The 20,341-nt window shown below is 36.4% G+C and overlaps 1 long non-coding RNA gene across 1 annotated transcript in view; it reads right to left on the bottom strand.

Annotated features, from left to right (window-relative positions):
• Nucleotides 1-20,341, bottom strand: part of LOC127058984 (uncharacterized) — a 115,649-nt gene that overhangs the window by 31,831 nt on the left and 63,477 nt on the right. Inside the window, exon 2 of the long non-coding RNA XR_007776518.1 lies at nt 13,425-13,525. This is a non-coding gene — a long non-coding RNA (uncharacterized LOC127058984). The remainder of the gene's footprint in view (nt 1-13,424; nt 13,526-20,341) is intronic.

Below are 20,341 nucleotides of genomic sequence, written 5' to 3'. Positions count from 1 at the left end.
ACATTTAGTACCAGAAGAGTGTGGGGGTACAGTATTCACTATCTGTTGCTATGTGCAAAACCGCATATTGGGACTGATTCTCTTCTCTTACAGGTTTGACACCACTGAATCTCTTTTGACTTCAGTGGGATGGCACCTGGTTTAAAGCAGTGTAAGTAAGAGAAGAAACAAGCTTCAGGTTTCCTCATCATTAGTATTATCGCTGCCATAATATAAGAAAAAACACCCACAGTAAAGTGGTGGGTATAAGAAGCTATTAATGAGAAGTAAAATAATAATCCTCCTACTTTCTCTGTGCTGTTTTTCATTTTCCACCTTCTGTCTTTTACTTGATTAAATCCTATCAGCTTATTAACATGACTAGTCACACACATTGACAAAGCAAATTTTGCAAACAGGAAATACAGGAAAAGCAGCGAGGAAATTTATTCTCTGTTCCAATCTGTTGCTGCTGGAGTCAGATGGAACCACACTAGGGCACTTTAGGCCATTGTTTATGCGTGTTGTCTGGGGCAAGTGTTCATATAGGTCACATATGTCAACACCTTCCAGTGTTGCTCTCTTTCTTTTTCTGGTCCAGCTGGAAGAAAGAAAGAGTGGCTATTTCAAGAGAGTACGAGGTTTCTAGATTAGTTGTACAGTCTCAAAGTTGACTGAACTAGATAATGCTATGGATATGTTTGCATACTAATTTCTGTCTGGTTATCCAAGTTGTTCCTCTGAACTAGGGCTGATTGAGTACTGCAAAATAGTGTTTGCAAACATTCGTTTGCATTTTGAACAGCTGTTCAGTTCATTCATGTTTTGCCGCTGCTTTTTATTTACTATTCATGCACATCTGGACTATCATCATTCTGTTTGCATGAATGTTTGGGGAATTGCTGTAGTATATCCAAATACCTATATGCACTTGATAAAGAGAGAGATGCATTCATACACAAACAAAATAATTCCTTTTGTCATTTGTTTTTCTTTAGTTCAGATAAATAAAACATTTCAATCAGGAATCAGAAATAGCATGTGATTCAGATAAAGCACGCGCGCACACATACACACACACACAAATTCAAATTAAATGGTTCATGAGTGATTCATAGGCTAAAATGTATTTGCATAAACTGTTCATCAAGAAATAATTGCAAATCATTAGCAATTAGGATTATATTTTTACAAATGTCTTCTCTAACAGAAAAAATGGGGCTAAATTATTTGGATAATTATTCACACATAATAATTCTAATATTTCTACTCTGAAACTTTGGAAGGGCTGCCCACCACTAACTAAACATGTGAACTTACTTTGTGTCTCTTTGAAGTACTGGATATATTCCCCAGGATTTATTTCATTCCATTTTAAACTTCTTGCCTGGGTTTACGTCCTTACTGGTGCCAGATGACAAACTCCTCCGCATATGGATAGATACTTTGAGAATCTGTTGTCTCTTACTACTTCCTTCTTTTTTCTATTAGAATCATCATTTTCCATCCCTAGTTTAAGCAGCTGTCACATTTTCTGTCCTGCTTTGTAAACAGTAAGTATGAATGTGGGCGATTTTATCATAATGTTCAGGTTCTCCCACCTAACACCTGCAATTTCCCTAGTACTTTTTAAATTTTCTTTTGACATCAGCTTTTGTACTTTCTCCAGGTTGTAGGAAGAAGTGGAACAAAAAATAGATCTTTAGTGTATGACTTTTAATTTGAAATTATGCTTGATCTGTGGGGGAAACTCCTGCTATATTTAGTGTAAACTTGTCCAGGTTTCAAGGAAAGAGGTGGTAGGACTCCAGGCCTTTTTGCTTCCATCTTGCTGCTTCAACTAACTGAGTCAGGTAGCAATATCTCATAGTGTTGCCATTTTAGATGATTTTATCATGAGTCTCACAATATTTGGTATCGTTCTTTAAAGACTGGCTGCTAGAATCCTGTGATTACAGGGGAATTTCAGAGTTCATTTTAAGTTTCAGGATTGCAAAGAAAACCTGGAGAATGTGAACCTGAAAGGCTAAAATATACATATAAGTAGCCAAACATTTCTTATTTTAAAGATAATGATTTTTAAGTTAATCTCCTGAATTTGGGGGACTGAAGGAGTCTTGACCCTGATTTCTGAGTACTTTGCAGTTAGCAATACTACCATTTCATAGGACAATTAAAGACTTACAACCACGGGCCTAGTTTGGGTGGGAAGGGGTAGGGTTCATTGCCCCCCATTCTGCAAGCCTTAGACAGGCATAGAATTTCCCCCCCACAAGTAGCACCATTGGTTTGTCTGGAGCTGCTCCCCCTCCCACAAAATATAGAATCAAATTATGCCTGTGTATAAAACAGGATCTTGATCTGTGGACTAACGGAGTGAATTTGACGGAATCTCTATCTGAAGATCAGAATAGGACCTTAGGTTGAACCATCACACTTATTGTCTCAAACTTTGAAATTGAATTTGAGAATCCAGGGAGGCTAAACCAAAATTGGTGTTTGTGCAATCTGCCAATTCCTGATATAAGGTATTCTCTGATAAGCCTGATTCTCTGGCCAAAATAGGTCCAGGAGGCATTTACAACTCTAGAACTTCCTCAGAGTATCTGCACATGCAGACCACCAAGGCTTACAAATGGCAGTAAGTCCATAAGAAATTAGGGCTACTGTTTTTCTCTTTTGTGTTAAGTATTACTGAGGTTAAAAGTTTAATACGGTTATTGCTAGAATCATTCTAATATAATCCTCAGCTGAGAGTTTTGTCATGCTGTCCAGAAACATGGCAACCAGGTACCTTTATGTGCCATGAAAGAACTTGCATATACAATTAGACACACAAATCTTGCTTGCATTGTTGTATTCAGTCCTTAACATCAGTTTTTTTGAAAAAAATCAGGTCCTGAAATTAATATTGGGAGGTCCATATTTTCATAAGAAGCCCTCGCTCATAATTCTAGTTGTGAGCCTGGAATATATGAAGGCCTTGAATTACCAAAGGTATGAAATGTATAACGGGTGGGCTTATTTTGTATTGGAATAATTATATAGCACTAGAGCTATAGGCGGTAGAAGCAGAGAGATTGTTCTTGGAGTTCAGATTCACTCTGGAGCTCAGTTATGTGAAATATCATCTGAAATAATTACTCTATTACACTGAAAAATATATACTTGCTAAGCTTTAGATAATAGTAATGATAAAAATATTTTAAAAATGTTAAGTATGTGCATATTTTAATACACTAATCTTCTAAGAGCCTGGTAAATTATAGGTTTTTTACTCTGTAAAATTCAAAGACTTTAGTTCTTTTTAAATATTAATTTGGCATTTTCTCTGATTTGAAATTGTTAATACGTGTTAGCTTATATATTTATTATATCTGGTTACTGTATTATAATAGCTAAGACACATTAACAAATATATTTACAGAAGTTGTAAAGATATTGTAGAAAAAATCTGAGTTCAAACATTCTATTTAGAGGGGATCTGAAAAGCTAATGTCCAGTCGTTCTGATACTTGTTTTCAGTAGAATAAAAAGGGCCAAGAGTTATCTTGGATAAAAAGTGATTGGTGGTGTGATAAAACTTCAAGTGGTTGCCACAATAGTGACAATGAAAGCTAAAAACAGCCTTATTTAAAAAATCTAACAAGCCACTATTAAAACCTACATTTTTTAATGTAATTTTTTTAATATTTATTTTTCATTTCATTTGCAGCATTTGGGTTGAAATTAGTTGTATGTATGTGGTGGATGCTAGAAAATATCTTACTGATTTGTTTTATCCCACCTGTCTCAAAAATAGATAATATATATATTAATTGCCTAAAATGACATTTCTTACACTTTCCTTACTCTTAAATATAGTTCTTTCAAAACTCTTCAATATATTTCAAAAGGCTCTAACAAGATGTTATCTTGTTATCCAATTAGTCCTGTTTTGTTATTGAGAAATATGAAATAGGCCAAAGAGACAGAAATAACTAATACTTTTATTTTCATCTAATGAGTGTTGGCTTTTTTGTAATTAAAATGCTTCTTGTTATTTTAACTATGATTGCATGCAAGATAAAGTTAAATTTAATGTTGACATTACTTTGCTGTCTATTCAAAGCTAATGAAATTGCTAATCAAATCCATTTCTAAACATGCTTCATTAATATTTATAATGCTAGTGAGTTTAGAAGCAAATATTGTCTTCAGAAGTAGGTCTACCTACAATGCACAACCATAAGACAAAGAAGAATAAAGGAATTTGTAATGCAGGATGTCATTTAAAAAAATTCGGTGCACATTTTACATGCTTAATGTATTGTGTAGCCTGAAATGCAAGTTGATAAATTCAGCAACTGAGCTCTGTGGGAAAAAAAGAAATATTAAGATAGTAAGCGGTCAAATGGAGAAGACTCGCAGGATGATGAGAACTGGGGAGTTGTATCATACTAGACAAAGAAAACAGTTTGAGAAACCTCAATCTGAGCATAGTAAATTTTCCAGTTCTATTCAGGAGCAAGATGCTTAAGGCTCAATCCTTCTGCTATAGAAGTCAATGGCAAAATCTCTCTACTGCATTAGGACAGCATTCTTCATTAAGGCACTATACCCCAGGGCTCTTACTCAGGTTGTATGCATTCTCTACTCAGGCAAACTCCCATTAAAGCCATTAGAGGAAAATGTCTGCAGATGCAAGCAGGTCCTGTTTAATTTCATTTCTGATGTAGTGGAAGAAACATTCTGTAATACTATCCATGTGCCATAATTTGCTCACTTATAGCTTGCTATTCCATTAGCTTCAGCGTGATTTCACAAGAATAAGTGAGGGGAGAATTTGGCCTCATGCTTTTATATACATGTTTTCATGCCTTTCCATTTAACCCCAGAATCTTTTAATGTTATTCAGTTTAAAGGCAAAAAAGTGTGTGTGTGAGAGTGGGAGAGTCCTCTAACTGGAAATGTCTCTAAGAACATTTGTGTTTTAGATTGTTGGTTTTTGGCCCTGCAACACTATGCTGTGACCCCACAAACTAAGCATAGACTCATAAAAACTAGAGATGAAAAAGACCTATCATGTGTCCTATATGCTCTCTAATGCAGGATTATTCCTTGTAATTCATTTGCTATGACTTTATCCAGGCTATTTTTAAAAACAAAAATAGCTATTTCAGTATCTTCCATTACTTGATTTGCAAGACTCTTTCACAGTCTAATAGCTTCCACTGTCAGAAAGTTCTTTCTGATATCTACTCTAAATTATCTGTCTTAATTTTATCCCCTTCATCATCATGGCAAATCCCAAAGAGGTGTAGCCTCCCTGCAAATCAAGCACCACTTGCATCATACTCTCTATCTTGGTTCATAAGATAGTCTGTTCATTTTATGACCATCATTGGTTATCATATCACAACACTGAATCTTCAGGAGATCACATGATTGCTGACCATATAGCAGCGCTCCTTGGTAAGTACAGTTTGTAATTTGTTGGTTTTCTATCCTAATAATAATTCATCCCATTACTTCTCCATTTATCATACTGTACCCTAAACAATTCCTCTTTCTTGTTGATATTGAGTGTATATTTTTCAAAGAAAGTACTTGTAGATGGTTATGATGCCCACTTTTGCTGCATTGTCACTACATTACGTTATACATATTTGGATTACATCATCTATCATTATAAATCAACTCCTCTAGCCCCACAAATAATTTTTGTTGCTCATCTTTGAATCTTCTCCACTTTATCATGATTAAAGTTGGTCAAAAAAATTCCAATAAAACAGTTTTCTATCAAAAATGTCTTTTTCAACAACACTGAAGGGGTTTGGAGGAAAGTGGTGGTTTTGATGAAATTTTTGATGAGGGGGAAATCAAAATATCTTGTTTCCATTGGAAAAAACTTCAAAATGTTTTTTTCCAGTTTTCTCATATTTTGAAAATTTCGAAATGTTTCATATTGATAAGGTAAAATACTTCACATCGACTTTATACTTCCAAATGAATTTAGTTTTGACTTGTCTATTAAAAGAATTTTAATATTGCATATTATACATAATACATGAATTACGTATTTTATATATAGTATAAAAGACAAAAGCAAGCATTTCAGAATTATCAAAATTAAATGTTCATAGTTTCAAATTTTTGTTGCATAGGAAGTTTTGGCTTTTCATTCTGATTTCGAAATAAAATGAAATTTTATAATTCCCCATGGACCAATATTCTACTCATTATCTTTCTGTTTTGAGGTTTTGTGACAGGTAATTTTTTGTTTTGTTTTACACATATATAGAGTTGGTCAGTTTCTTTGCTAATTAACTCCACTGATTTAAAAGGAGTTATACCTGATAAGAATATGGACTGATATACTCACATATCAGGCCGTTATCTACACATCCCCTTTGTCTGAACTGTGTAAGGGAAATTGTTAGTGTGCATGGTGAAGGAATGTTACAATAATATATCCATTATGGTTCAATAATTAAATCTTTATCACTTGGGGCCAATGAGAATATGTTTAAACCAATGGGGCATCGCTGTTTTATGTTTATGTTCAGATAGGAAATAGGCACCATTGTAAAGAGACCAAGGGTTAAGGCTGTGTCATAGGGATGAAGCCTAAACAGACACAGGTTTGAAGTGACTGCAAAAGAAGGACAGGTGTCCAAGACTGAATGGATGATTTCAATATTGAGGTGTGTAGAAAGGGCATCTCATATTTGTGCTGTGAGACATCTCCGCATATTGTTCACCCTCAACCTGCACTGGCCTCTTCTGCTGCAGTATTGCTGTGCAAGATCACATATACTTTTATCATATCCTATTACTTTCAGGCTTTATTTTAGCAAGAACCTCAGAATTTGGCCCACTAGATTTATTAGCTATGACCAAGAAGAAAAAGTGTGAATGCACTTCAAATGCCCCACAGAATTTCATTCTCAGTAAGTCTGGTGATAGTTTAGAATTTTTCATTGTTCCTATTTCTCTCTTACCTGAATGTTACTTGTTTGAATATCAGCTATATCCACATTTTTAATACATCCAAAGTGAATGTCCTAAGCGGATACACTAATTTACACCAATAAAGCTACATCGGGGGGGGGGGGACTCTGAAATTGGTAAATTCCTATTCCAATCTGAAATTGCCAAATTCCTTCTTAATATGAGTTTGTTACCCAAATTGAGCTCAGCTCTAGCATTGCCTCACCCCTTACTGATTAAGCAATGTACCACTTTTGATTAATAAAACTAGAGTTTGGCAAGGACCAGGTGACTAATTTGTTCTTCAGCCTCATTGGCTTAAAAACAGAAGGAAACTAATGATGCACTCGGTAGACACATCTCAGTTTGCACATGTTCACCCAAGGCAGTGGACATCTGTTCATGACAGATCCTACTGAGAAATGGCCTAGATAGTGCCATCTTTCATCGTAACAAGTATTGGAAATAATAATTAACTATCTTGATTTATGAATTTTGTCCTTGCTTTCCCTTGAATATTTTGTCAGCTGCTATTTACTTTATGTATTAATTAGATTTTATGTTATTTATTTGTTTATTACTGTGTTTTTAAGACAGACCCATTCTCAAAAGGTAATGTGACGTGATAGAGCATGTAACAATCACTTTACTAGGTCCTTTTTCATGGCTGACAAACTGATGAACATTTTTCCACACAATTTTGCTCCAACATTTTCACTTTGGCTCTCACTCTTCCACGTTTGTGAAATGTAAAGGCCCTAAAATTTTCCACAAATTGGCTTGTGGAATCCACTATTTTTTTAGTTTCACAAATATTAAATTTCTTTGGCAATTGTAGCTGGTAGAGACATAATAGGGAGGGACAAAGCAAAATACTGAGAGTTCTATTGTTGTGAAGTGTTTGTTGAAGTAAAAGCAGCAACTGTGAACACGATCCTGCATTTCGAACTCAAGCAAACACGTCAAGAACCCTCACTGGAAACAGCTTCACTATCCCTTTTAGAAATGGGAAAACAATTGTCAACAAGCAATATAACTAGTGAATCCTGCCCTGATCCAGTTCAGCACTTGTCCATTATAAGACTGCAGTCTTCATGGATTTGTTCAGTATATGAGATGTTATTTTTGGTGAAGGTATTTCAAACTATGAGTGGCTCATGAACTGTTTGCTGCTAGTATTCCTTTGAATACATGATGTCAGATCTGTGTGACTGGTCACCTAAGCAACGAGGTATTGTTTCTATTCCTTGAAGGAATAGAATAATAGTTATAAACTACTCATTTCTGAAGGGATTTTTCCCCATGCAAAAAAATAAACTTTGGTGATTAAAGTAATTATAGCAATGGGACCCAATTCACCTTTCATAATCACTTATGAACCAGACTTCACTCTCATAAGTGTTCATAAAAATGCATAAAAGGGGGTGTGAGTGTGTTAGAAATCTCTAAAATGTTCACAATTTTTTGTACTAGTTTCCTAGCTTGAGCCCCTCCTAAATTATCCGCAGCTTCCCTCATTTCTATGAGATCTCCCTTAGGAATAAACAACACATGACTTTAATGGATATTGGAAAGATGAACAAAACAAGACATCTTTATCATAAACATTTTTGGTGAATGTTTAAAAGGAAAAGTACTTTTCAATATAAAATGTTAACTACAACTAATCTCAGGTGCATAATTTGTTTTGACATGCTTTAATAACCTGAATATAGTCAAGTACTAGAAGATACTTTGTATGCAAAACATCGCAGGTAGTGTACACTGAGGATTTGACTCTACACAAGTGTTGCAGCTCAATTATTTCAATAGAAAACTGACTAAGATATTAACAATGTTATTTAGTAAACTTAATTCAAGAGCCAGAATTTATTTTTATTGATTTTCTGTCTTCTTTTTTGGAATTGTGCGTCACAAGTCATCTTTTTGTTCACTCTTCCTTATATTGGCAATAAAAATGTATAGTGTAACAATCTTTAGTTTTGACAAAGCCAACAAACAGACTCTACTTTCATTAACAAAAATATTTTACATTTCCCACATGAAGGGACAAACAAAATTATCTTTGGAGAACCGAGCAAGTTTAGAAAGATCAATGATGTTGACACATAGGAAAGGGGTCTCAGCTAAATACATGGCACCTCAGGTTTATAATGTAAAAAGGACAAAACATCTTACTCCTAACTCTAGCTATATGGCTATTTAAAAAAATAGTGACCGACATCAAACCTATTTTTGTTTTAAAGATTAGGATTTGGATAGTTAAAGTTTATCAGATTACAATTACACTTTGCCACACATTAATAGTCACAGTTTAACTTCAGGTAACGAGAACTCTCAAATGTATTTAGCCAATAATGACAGATGGGAAGGTGGTGGTTAGGGGCTTCCCTTAGTTTCACAATCACAATAAAAATGTTTACACAGTATTTATACACACACATTTCATTGGACATTGGCAACAAGCCAATGAACAGTTGAGCAAACGGCCACATGAAGCTTTCTTCTCTCTCCCCTCCCCCCGCTCACACTTACACATAAAAGCAGAACTATACTTCATATAATTTTCATTTTACTGGGCAAATTTAGAAAGATCAATGATGTTGACACGTGGGAAAGAGGCAGACTGACAAAACCCTTGCAACGGAGTGATTTTAAATTGAAACAGGATTTTTATGCTGGACTGAATTCTGCTAACAAGCACTTATGGACTCTGGCTCTGACAGCTGTGTAACCACCATGCCAATACACTTCTGTCTTGTGATGACTGTGCCTAAAAGAGATATGAACATTCTTCTGTGTTCTTATCTTTGCCTATGCCCTGCTCAGTGAGGGGTGGTATACAGACAGATCTATTAGTTTCACAGCCTATTTCTTTTGCCTTTTCTCCATGTGAAAAAGACATTGTATACCCTGTGGTCGACCAGTTGGGGTTAAGCCCCATTGGCACTTTGTTACCGAACTGTGGGCAAAGGTGTGCTTAATCATTGTGTGATAAGGTATTGCCTTCACACAAGGCGCCTGCAGGCAGCTCTTACCTTTTAGATATAGTTCAACATCTTTGTTTGTTTGGAATAAACCTGTCTAGTTAGAAAGTAGAATTAATGGAGAAAAAAAAATGGATACAGCATGGGCTTTCTTGTGACACAAGCCACGGCTCTCCACTAGGAGCAGTCAGAGCTGCTTTGCTACAGGGCAATGAACCACAATTGTTGCCATTTTCCCCAACTACCCGTAACCTAAAGTGATGTTTCCTTCCACCCCAAAAAAATCGAGAGAGAAAACCCTGATAGGTTTAAAGAAGCGAAGCACAAATCACATACTATGTGATTCACCTTAAAAACATATTTAGGTAGCAAATACAAAAGGGCACACATGGTCCAAACTGAAGATCTGCATTTTTGTTAGTAAAACTTAACAAACGAGTCCCCAGGCTGCTAACCAGTTAGGACCAAACACTTTTATATCTACTTTTTTTTAGATACTATTATTTCAACTTCTTGCTGTTTTTGCACCTCGCCTCTTAGAGAATTCCAACTAAGCTGATCCAAATGTGCTAAACCCTCATTTAGCAGATGCTGAGCTACCTGGACAGGAGTGGAAGTCTTATAAAAATGGCAGATTTTTGTATTCAACCATTCTGTCTGTAATGCCTTTTTTGTCCACTATTTCATTCTATTTTAACTTTTCTGGAGCAACACTGATTGACACAGCTGAGAATCAGACTACTGGTCTTCAATAAACTCACTTATAAAAATAACTTATTTCTGAATAAACTTAAAATTCAAATTTATGGCTATGACTGTATTTTTCTGTGGTTTCTCCATTATTTTAGTGCTACACCATGGAATTTTTTTTTGTGATTGAATAATTACACTGCACCTATGGGTATCAATCTGGAAACCATTGACATGTAGTACCCACTGAACTTAATGAGATTACTCATATGAGTAAGTATTTACAGAAGCCTTAAATACTACAAATGAAACAGAATAATACAGTGAAACATTAAGGAAGCAGAAGAGCAATGTGTGTTAGCTAAAATGTTTCCATAGTATGGAGGAAAATGATACTAATTTACTAGGGCTGTCAAGTGATTAAAAAAGATAATCGCGATTAATTGCTCAATTAAAAAAATTGCGATTAATCACACAATTAATCACACTGTTAAACGATAATAGAATACCATTTATTTAAATATTTTTGGATCTTTTCTACATTTTCAAATATATTGATTTCAATTACAACACAATACAAAGTGTACAGTGCTCACTTTAGATTTATTTTGATTACAAGTATTTACACTGTAAAAAGACCAAAATACATATTTTTTTCAATTTACCTAATACAAGTACTGTAGCGCAATCCATTTATCATGAACGTTGAACTTACAAATGTAGAATTATGTACAAAAAATACTGCATTCAAAAATAAAATAAAATAATCTAAAATTTTTCAGTCCTCTTTCTTGTTCAGTCAGAAAAATAAGTTTGTTTATATTTGCAGGAGATAATGCTGCCCACTTCCTGTTTACAATGTCACCTGAAAGTGAGAACAGCTGTTCTTGTGGCATTGTTGTAGCTGGCGTTGCAAGATATTTATGTGCCAGATGCATTAAAGATTCACATGTCCCTTTATGCTTCAACCACCTTCCAGGGAACATGCATCCATGCTGATGACAGTTTCTGCTCGATAACAATCCAAAGCAGAGCGGACCAAAGCATATTCATTTTCCTTATCTGAGTCAGATGCCACCAGCAGAAGGTTGATTTTCCTTTTTGGTGTTTCAGGTTCTGTAGTTTCCGCATCGGAGTGTTACTCTTAAGACGTCTGAAACCAAGCTCCACACCTCATCTCTCTCAGATTTTGGAAGGGACTTCAGATTCTTAAACCTTGCATCAAGTGCTGTAGCTATTTTTAGAAATCTCACATTGGTACCTTCTTTGCGTTTTGTCAAATCTGCAGTGAAAGTGTTCTTAAAAGTATCAGAGGGTTAGCCGTGTTAGTCTGGATCTGTAAAAGCTTGCTGCTCCTATGACCCTATTGTAATTTCCCATGTCCCCCGCCACATCTGTTAAATTTGTTAAGTTCACCTTTTTCATGCTTACATCCAGGCTTTTGTCACCTGCCATCTTTGAATGTAATCTAAAGCCCTCCTCACCAGGTGGGCAATTTGGTGCATGAAGATGCTATTCCCATTCTAGATCAGGTGCCCCATCTCTTCTGAGCAGACCTTTTTCCCGCAGTTCAGGAAGCCAAACCCTCTGGTTTACACCAGTTGCGCAGCCACTCAGTCATTTCCAGGACGCACGCGCCCCTGCCTGAGCCCTGATCCTCAACTGGGAGGATGGATGAGAACAGAATATGTGCCCTTGCTCCTTCACCCTCTGGACCTTCCTGTCAGAGGTGATGTCAGATGTTTTATCCAGACTCAGCCCTTATTTTAATGGGTGATGTGAATTTGTTCAAAGAATCTTTTTGGACAAGCTCTAGTCTATTATTTTGGCACCTCATGTCCCTGTTTATCAGTACTTTGAACAGGAAATAACATATTTCAGATTTTGTGGCGTAGTAATAGTTCTATATTTGCTGTTGTATTGTTGGCGATTGGCTCTGACTTCTGAGATGCCAAGAACCTATTGGGTGATGAGTACCTTTGACTGCAATTGACTTTAAAGGAAGTTGAGTGTCACCAGCACCTGACAGAAGGCTGGTTTCCTCATAGGACTGGCTCTGTACTGATCATATCTGCTCAGTCTTTTCCAGTCTCATTTAAACCAAAGCCCCTGCCCCACTTTTTTTTTCAAAACGCACTAGCTCTCTCAGTACAGTTTACCATTCTGTCTTAGAGCCAAATTCAATTTTTACTATAGTCCTTTTACCATTTGCAGTGCCTCTTGAAAGGATTCCTTCCCTCCCGCCCCTAGGCTCTGTTTAAATTTACAAGATCTCTCATAACTCCCAATATTAGAATGTTTGTCTCCCTAAGACTGTCATAGGCCTAGGGGAGTCACATGTAATTTATTTCCTGTTTTCCCCAGATGGGATGCACGTTAGCACGTGACCTTAATGTATAGTATTCTTTCCACTTCCCTTCACATAATCCCATTGCGTGTTTCAGTGTTCTTCAATTTGGCCAAAGTCCAATAAGCCCCAAAATGATTGCATGCTGCATGTATACGTTTAACCTTTAATCGTGCTTTGATTTACTTCACATGTTGCATTATCCCTTTCAGTTACTGTGACGTCCCTGTAAGTAAACCCCATGCTACAAGCTTTCTTCAGTTAGAACGCTGATGCTGTAGGATACAGAATGACTTCTGGCCCTTGGAACCTTGTAGGAATTATCTTAAACCTGCTGCACATGTTATATCAATAGAGAGGTACAATACATACCATATCAAGATGACACATCTATTTTGTACAATACCTAAAAGATCTAGGAGAGAGGACTGAGAGATGACTGTACTTACCTTGCCATTCTCATGCATGTAGAACTCAGTTTGCCTCCATTTGGCTGCGGATCAATGGATAAATCCAGCTTGTCACTGGTGCCATTGACTTCCTTGCTCCCCTATTGATGAAAAGAGAGTAATTGGCAACACCCCTTTACAGAGAGCAGATTATTGGGCCCTTTACCTAGCCAGCTAGGCCATCTTAATTTTGAACCCTGTTTTACAAGCTGGGTTGTCTGAAATGGCTACATTCACTAAAGAATGAGTAGTTTGGACATAGCTGTTCAGATATTCCTAGCATACCCATGTCAGGAGCTTAGGGTATTGGTATTATTAATTACTAGTATTATTACTGCTGCTATTACTGAACTGATTGTTCAGTTTTGCTAGAGAAAGATTAGTTTTATACAGTGCATTCTTCAGTGTATTTCTCAGCAATTTTTACAGTAATATGATGACTATAATCCAGATATCAGTTTAAGAGAAGAGGAAAAATGCACTCTTCCCCCCTTCCCCATTATTATACTACCAAAGTCATGACAGAGATCCAGTAATATGTGAGGCTTATTCAGCTGTTTCCTGATTTAGTCTGCAAGGTTCCTTCCTTCATGCAACTCTTTATATATTTATTACTTTGTCTGAATCTGTTCTATATGTCTGATTTTTTTTTCTCCTGCCTTCTCTTTTGCCATATTTATTTAATGCTATTTTATCATCTTCCTTATGTTTATCCTCCAGATTTCCTTTCCCACTTTCCTTATTCTTACATCACATTTTTATAGCTGGTTGACATACTGGTTCTAAATAAGTTTTTGGGTTAGGGTTAGGGAGTCCTTTTCTCTGTTTGTGAATAACCATCCTTGATTTCCATGAACATATTCATTCTTTATTCACAACATAAGCCATGTGAACAAATTTCAGCCTATGGATTACTTTAATTCAGTGAGAATTAAGCATATGTTGAAGAGCTTTGCTGAATAGGAATGGATTAAACACATGCAGAAAGTTAATAGTGTGTTTAATTGCTTTTATATTGAGTGGGCTCCAGTTTTAGCATTTCTGCTCTGCAATGTGTCAATAAAGCACAGAGAAAACATTTCTAGTAGTGTCACAGAGGACCCACTAACAGAAAATTCTTCATCCAACAATACAGCTCATCAAACTGCAGCAAAATCAGCACAGTGCCATATACACTTCCATTAAAAACTAAAGCACATTTAAAAAAGAACCACACACCAACCAACCAAACGCAAAAGATTTACATTAGTCAACAGCAGGAGACCTGAATGCACATCGGAACTCAAAAGTTCATTTGAAACCAGAAAGAATAAATTATATTCAATTAATTATTCTGTTTCACTAAACATCAATAATTACTAAATATATATATATATTTAGATTAACTTTTATTATATACTTATATCATATCTTCTGCCTCTCTCACACTTTCTCTGGAATTGGAAAATGCTATCACAAGCTGTATGAGTAATATCAAGAGTTTGAGTGATATAAATAGCAAGTGAAAGCTCTTTACTATTAAAGAGAAAGGCAAGGGAGCCCTTATATACATACATTACCAAAAACCAAAATATATATGAAGATACAGAATTAGCAGTTACAAAGTTCTTCCAACCAGATCTTGCATGTTCAAAGTGTTTTGAAGTTTTGCAAATAAGTGTTGTTTCTCAATGTAGGTTATATAGCACAGGTGTTTCATGGGCCAATTAGGATGGAGCTCTGTCTGTGTGCGCATATGCGTTCACACACATTCATTAAAATCTTCTCCCCTGTGTCAATAGAACATAAGAATGGCCCTACTGGGTCAGACCAAAGGTCCATCTAGCCCAGTATCCTGTCTGCCAACAGTGGCCAGTGCCAAAGGGAATGAGCAGAACAGGTAATCTTCAAGTGATCCATCCCCTGTCACTCATTCCCAGCTTTTGGCAAACAGAGGCTAGAAACACCATTCCTGCTTATCCTGGCTAATAGCGGCAAGCCCTTTCATTATTTGTAGATAAAGAGAAGAAGGAAGGAGTTGTATTGGTTTCTTTGGATTGAATGGGACAAGGAGAGAGATTATTTATAGGATGGATGCAAGTTAGGCTATCCCTGAGTCTCTCTCTTGTCTCTGGTGTACGTGTGAGCAATCTGAGCAGCTAACAAGGGTTAGTTTGGGACTGATTAAAACTCTTTATTATTGGCTCAGTTCAACCCTCATTAAAGTCAGTAGAAAGACTAAGGCCTTGGCTACACTGGCACTTTACAGCGCTGCAACTTTTGTGCTCAGGGGTGTGAAAAAACACCCTCCTGAGCGCTGCAAGATACAGCGCTGTAAAGCCTCTATGTAATCAGTGCTGCAGCGTAGCTTGCATGGCTCCCAGCGCTGCAAGCTACACCCGTAGAGGATGTGGTTTACGTGCAGCGCTGGGAGAACTGGCGCTCCAACCACACTGACACTTCTGCGGCAGCGCTTTGAAATTTTAAGTGTAGCCATACCCTCAGTGGGAGATGGAGCTAGTCCTATAGCAGGAAGCCCTCTTTAACTCCTTATGCCATTTCTTCCCAGGTCCAGGTCTTAGCTCCCTGACTAGTAAAAAGTAATTGGTATGACATTCCAGTCCAAAATATATTTATAGCTCTACAAACACACAGTTAAAGAGACTGAATTTATCATTGCATGGTGAGGGGAAGAATTCATGACAGCATGGAGGCAGTATGGCAGTCTAATTATACTGAACCCAAAATCCTGGCTTCAACATTCCAGTTCTCAAGGAATCAGTGCAGGATGCCTGGTTCTCTCAATAATGTCCTGCTCTGCATTCCTCACAGAAAGCATAGTTATTATTTTACAGTGCTGACCCCTTGGTCCACAGCTGTGAATTATGTACTCTAAAAACAATTGAAACCATGGAACCTTTGACGCTGCAAAGATCATTATTAAGACACACAACATTTTCTGCCATAAAATACCTGAATTTTGTATAGAAGTAAACACCCCAGAGTGTTTCTTTGCCAACTTCCCCTTGCCCCCATATGCATGTGCATTCCCCCAGCAATGTACCAGGGCACCAACTGCATATTTTTCACACGGATGGTCTGTCAGTGACTCAGATGACAGCGAACTTTGCTTCTTTGCTTCCCACACCTATCTCCAGTTTTAGATTTAACAGGGAAAAAGGGACACGATGTTTCAGTAACACTGACAGACCCTAGTCTTCAGTAGGCAGGATTGAACCTGGGACCTCTGGAGCTTAGTGCATGAGCCTCTACTGTATGAACTAAAAGCCATAGGCCTGGTGAGGTTTAGTTTGTTCTTGTGGGGATTGTAGAGCAGACTCATTAATCTCACTCTCTAAGTGGTTTTGGTGCCGCTGGATGGGACAGAACACCATACGCAGGAGGCATGTGGGTTACACTTGTTCATTGGTGTAATGTAACAAATATAAGAAAATTCACAGATTGAATCAGTAAGAAGTTGAAGAACAGGATTACATGGCGACACTGTTTTTTCCAGCTCAGCACATGATGGTACCTTTGCCCACCAACAGAATATTTCATACAAACAGTCTTAACTCATCCTAGGAGGAAAGTATTTTTAGTTGCCATCCCACTTGTCAAGAGGCATTGCAATTCTGACAATGCATTTAATGAATTCTCCAGTAGCTGCACATTCAAGCTCCATCCTCTGTGTTTAAGCTGCCATGATTCTACCACCAGCATCTAGGGAAACATTTTGGTACAAAAACTCTAATGAGGAAAAAGTGCTGTCTTTTAGTAGAGCGATGCTTAATTAACAGTAATTAATTAGCCAAATCCTGGAAAATCATGCTATTACCATTTGAGACAACAGCTCAGAATGGAAAAATGTTGACAGCTGGATATTTTTCTCAGTTAAAAACTAAACACATTTGGAACATACTAAAAAAAGAGAAAGAAAGAAAGAAAGGTGCTATTGCTTAATAAAGAGTAAATATTTTCATTCATGTAAAAATGACTTTTTGATTCTAAGATGCTCCCAAGTCTAATATTCTTAGAATATCTATACTCCGAGAAGTGATAGATGGACAGGACCTATATTAAGTCCTCCAGTCCCTGGAAATACGGGTTTCCTTCTAACTTTATATTTCTAGTTTTTATTTTTCCTCACTTCTGTTTACTGCTTTTAACATTCCACAATATAAAACAGGGAATAAATCCTCTAGTTTAATCTTCGCCTCTGGTTTTTTTTATATTTCTTTTAGCTCTGTAGTTGAGTAGTAACCAAACTAAAGTTCAACATATTGTAAATTAAGATAAAATTGCAGTAAAAATTTGTTATGTCTGGAAATGGTAAGAAGTAGTGATAAATGATGTTAACTACAGTTTAACATGTCTTTTAATAACTTAATCTACAAGGGCTACAAAGAATTATATGTGGACTCTATTCATGCCACATTGTTTGTTGCATGTATTCTGGTAAATCAGATTATTCAGTTGCCCTTGGGCAGGCTTGATGCATTAGTTATCTGGTTCCAGGTGGAATCTAACTTTCTCCTTGAACCACTCTACTGTGCAGGAAAACAATGGGCTACATGGTGGTCCAGTCCCCAGGTTGTTGCTTCAGGTGCTAAGAGAAGAGCAAGCTCTGCAGAGTCACTGTTGCTCCGTGCAGGTGATATGGGAGTGGCTGAACCATTGACTGAGGTGGGGAAGACGTGTTACTGGTAAGAAACAGGAACAAATTACTTCCCTCAGAAGCAAGTGGGGAACAGTGAGGCTCTGGATTCCTCCTGAGGAGACAGAGCTACATGCTATGCTTGCATGTGCCTCTGCTAAAGACTAAATCTAGCCCTAAATAAGAGATTGAAGTTATCACCACCCTGTGATTGTACCAGGTTGTTCTGTTTTTATCTCATCGATGTGAATTTTATATTCCATTCTCTTCACTTGGAGAAGGAGCAGGCCCAAGCTGGGCTTATAGGGTTTTCTTTCTTCTATAAATCAAGGCGAGTCCATTTATTTTGAAAGATAATATATTAGTTTCCAGTTCTGTGAAGTTCTGTTCTAGAAGACACTTAGTCTTTTTCAAATACATTGATTTAAAATGAAGGCAAAGCTTAAGGCTAAAAGATCTAGAGAAGATCCTTCCTTACATATCGAAAGGGCATCATACACCATACAACTGTCATAAGGAAAGATCCAATGTCTTTATGGTGGACAAAACTATTAGTGGATTTACCGGACTGAACAAACATACACACCAAACCAAAAAAGCACTGCAAATAGCTTAGGTATTGGGGATTTTAAATATAAAGCTAAATATATATCAAATATTCCAAGTTGTGGGCTCAGGTATGTTGATGACACATGGCTTCTAGAAGATAAATGCAGAATCAGTTATGAAAAGGACTCCGCTAAACAGAGTAAAATACAAAGGGAAAATGTTCATACATTGTGATCCAGCTGCCATGGAGAAATTGTCCATGGCACAGCAACGGTAATCTGAAGACTCTGGGCCAGACATTTTAAATCACATCAAACTTGTTGCTTCAAAATTGATTCTTTTTTCCCCTCTCACAATATAGGTAGAATGTAGCTTCAAGTGTGCGTGCCCACACTTAACGACTTAAAGCCTTGAACTGTAAACACTTATGAACATGCCTAACTCTGGTCCCATCGAAGTTGATGGAACTACTCACATACTGAAATTGACAACTTATTTTGTGGCAGGATTGGGGCCTATATTTGTACTTACAATATCCAAGTGGCACTTCTTTCTTCCATTAACATAAATGGGAGCCCTCAACAGCTTAGAAACCTCCTCCCCTCCCAAAATAATTTTAAAGGCACAGTAAAACTATATTACACACTTAAACATGTTTCTTTCTTTAAAACTTATCAATTGTTTAAACATGATTTTCTATAAGGTAACGTATGGCCTGATTCAAATCCCAGAGAAATCTATGGGTATTTCCATTGTCTTCAATGAGTTTGAATCAGGGTCACAGAGAAGGCATCCCATTATTGTTACTCTTTTGACAGTTTTCTCATAAATGTATATTTAAAAAAAATTCTAGACTAATCATCAATTGTTTAATTTAATGATGCATTATTTCGGTTATTTCAGTGAGAGCCCTTTGTTTTTCTAATAAACCCAGTAAAAGTAGTCAGATATGCTGCAAAAGGTGTGTCTTCAACTAAAACAATTTTAATATGTGGAGTAGTCTCAGTCTGAAATCTGAATGTTTTTCATAATTTGCTCCAACACAACATTATCCAGTGACTCTTTAAAAAAACAAAGAATCTTTATCTGAAAAATAATGGCATTTTCAAATGTTTAGTGAGGTTCACAAATGAATTTTTGAAATTAATTAATTAATAACATTGTTATTGATGTATCATCTTTCATCCTGAAGGAAGTATTTTAAAATTTGATTTGTAAACTACAATATATTCACAAACAAAAGCCATTAAAAAGATTTAAGATATAATTTTTTTTTAATGACACTTTAAACCAATATTGCATTTTCTTGGGAAAATAATTTACATCTTCTAAAAAATCCAAACACTGGAATAAACAAATACAAAAAAATCTAGCCATTTCCCCACTGACACAAAAGAGTGCAGGCTGGGCCTGTTCTGTTCCTGTAATTACAGAGTAAAGGAGGAAGTCTTTTAAACTTAGCTTATTGTGAAGTAAGATTAGATGGGTCTAAACATCTAAAGACTTGTGGGTTGTTGTTTTTTTTAAAAAACAAACAAAAAACAAAAAAAACCAAACAAACCTCTAAAGCTTTGTTCTCTTTGCTCAATAAATATATTTGTTTTAAGAATGTTATTCATTACTGGATAGTACTGGTCACAGACTTCTAAAGGGAAAAAACACAGCTGAACCTGCATGGTTATAAGTGGCTGGCATAAACTAGTGGTGTACACAGATTTCAGTTGAAGAGTGA

Source organism: Gopherus flavomarginatus, chromosome 10, assembly GCF_025201925.1.
Source record: "Gopherus flavomarginatus isolate rGopFla2 chromosome 10, rGopFla2.mat.asm, whole genome shotgun sequence".
Classification (NCBI taxonomy): domain Eukaryota; kingdom Metazoa; phylum Chordata; order Testudines; family Testudinidae; genus Gopherus; species Gopherus flavomarginatus.
This window is presented reverse-complemented; position numbering and strand designations above follow the sequence as displayed.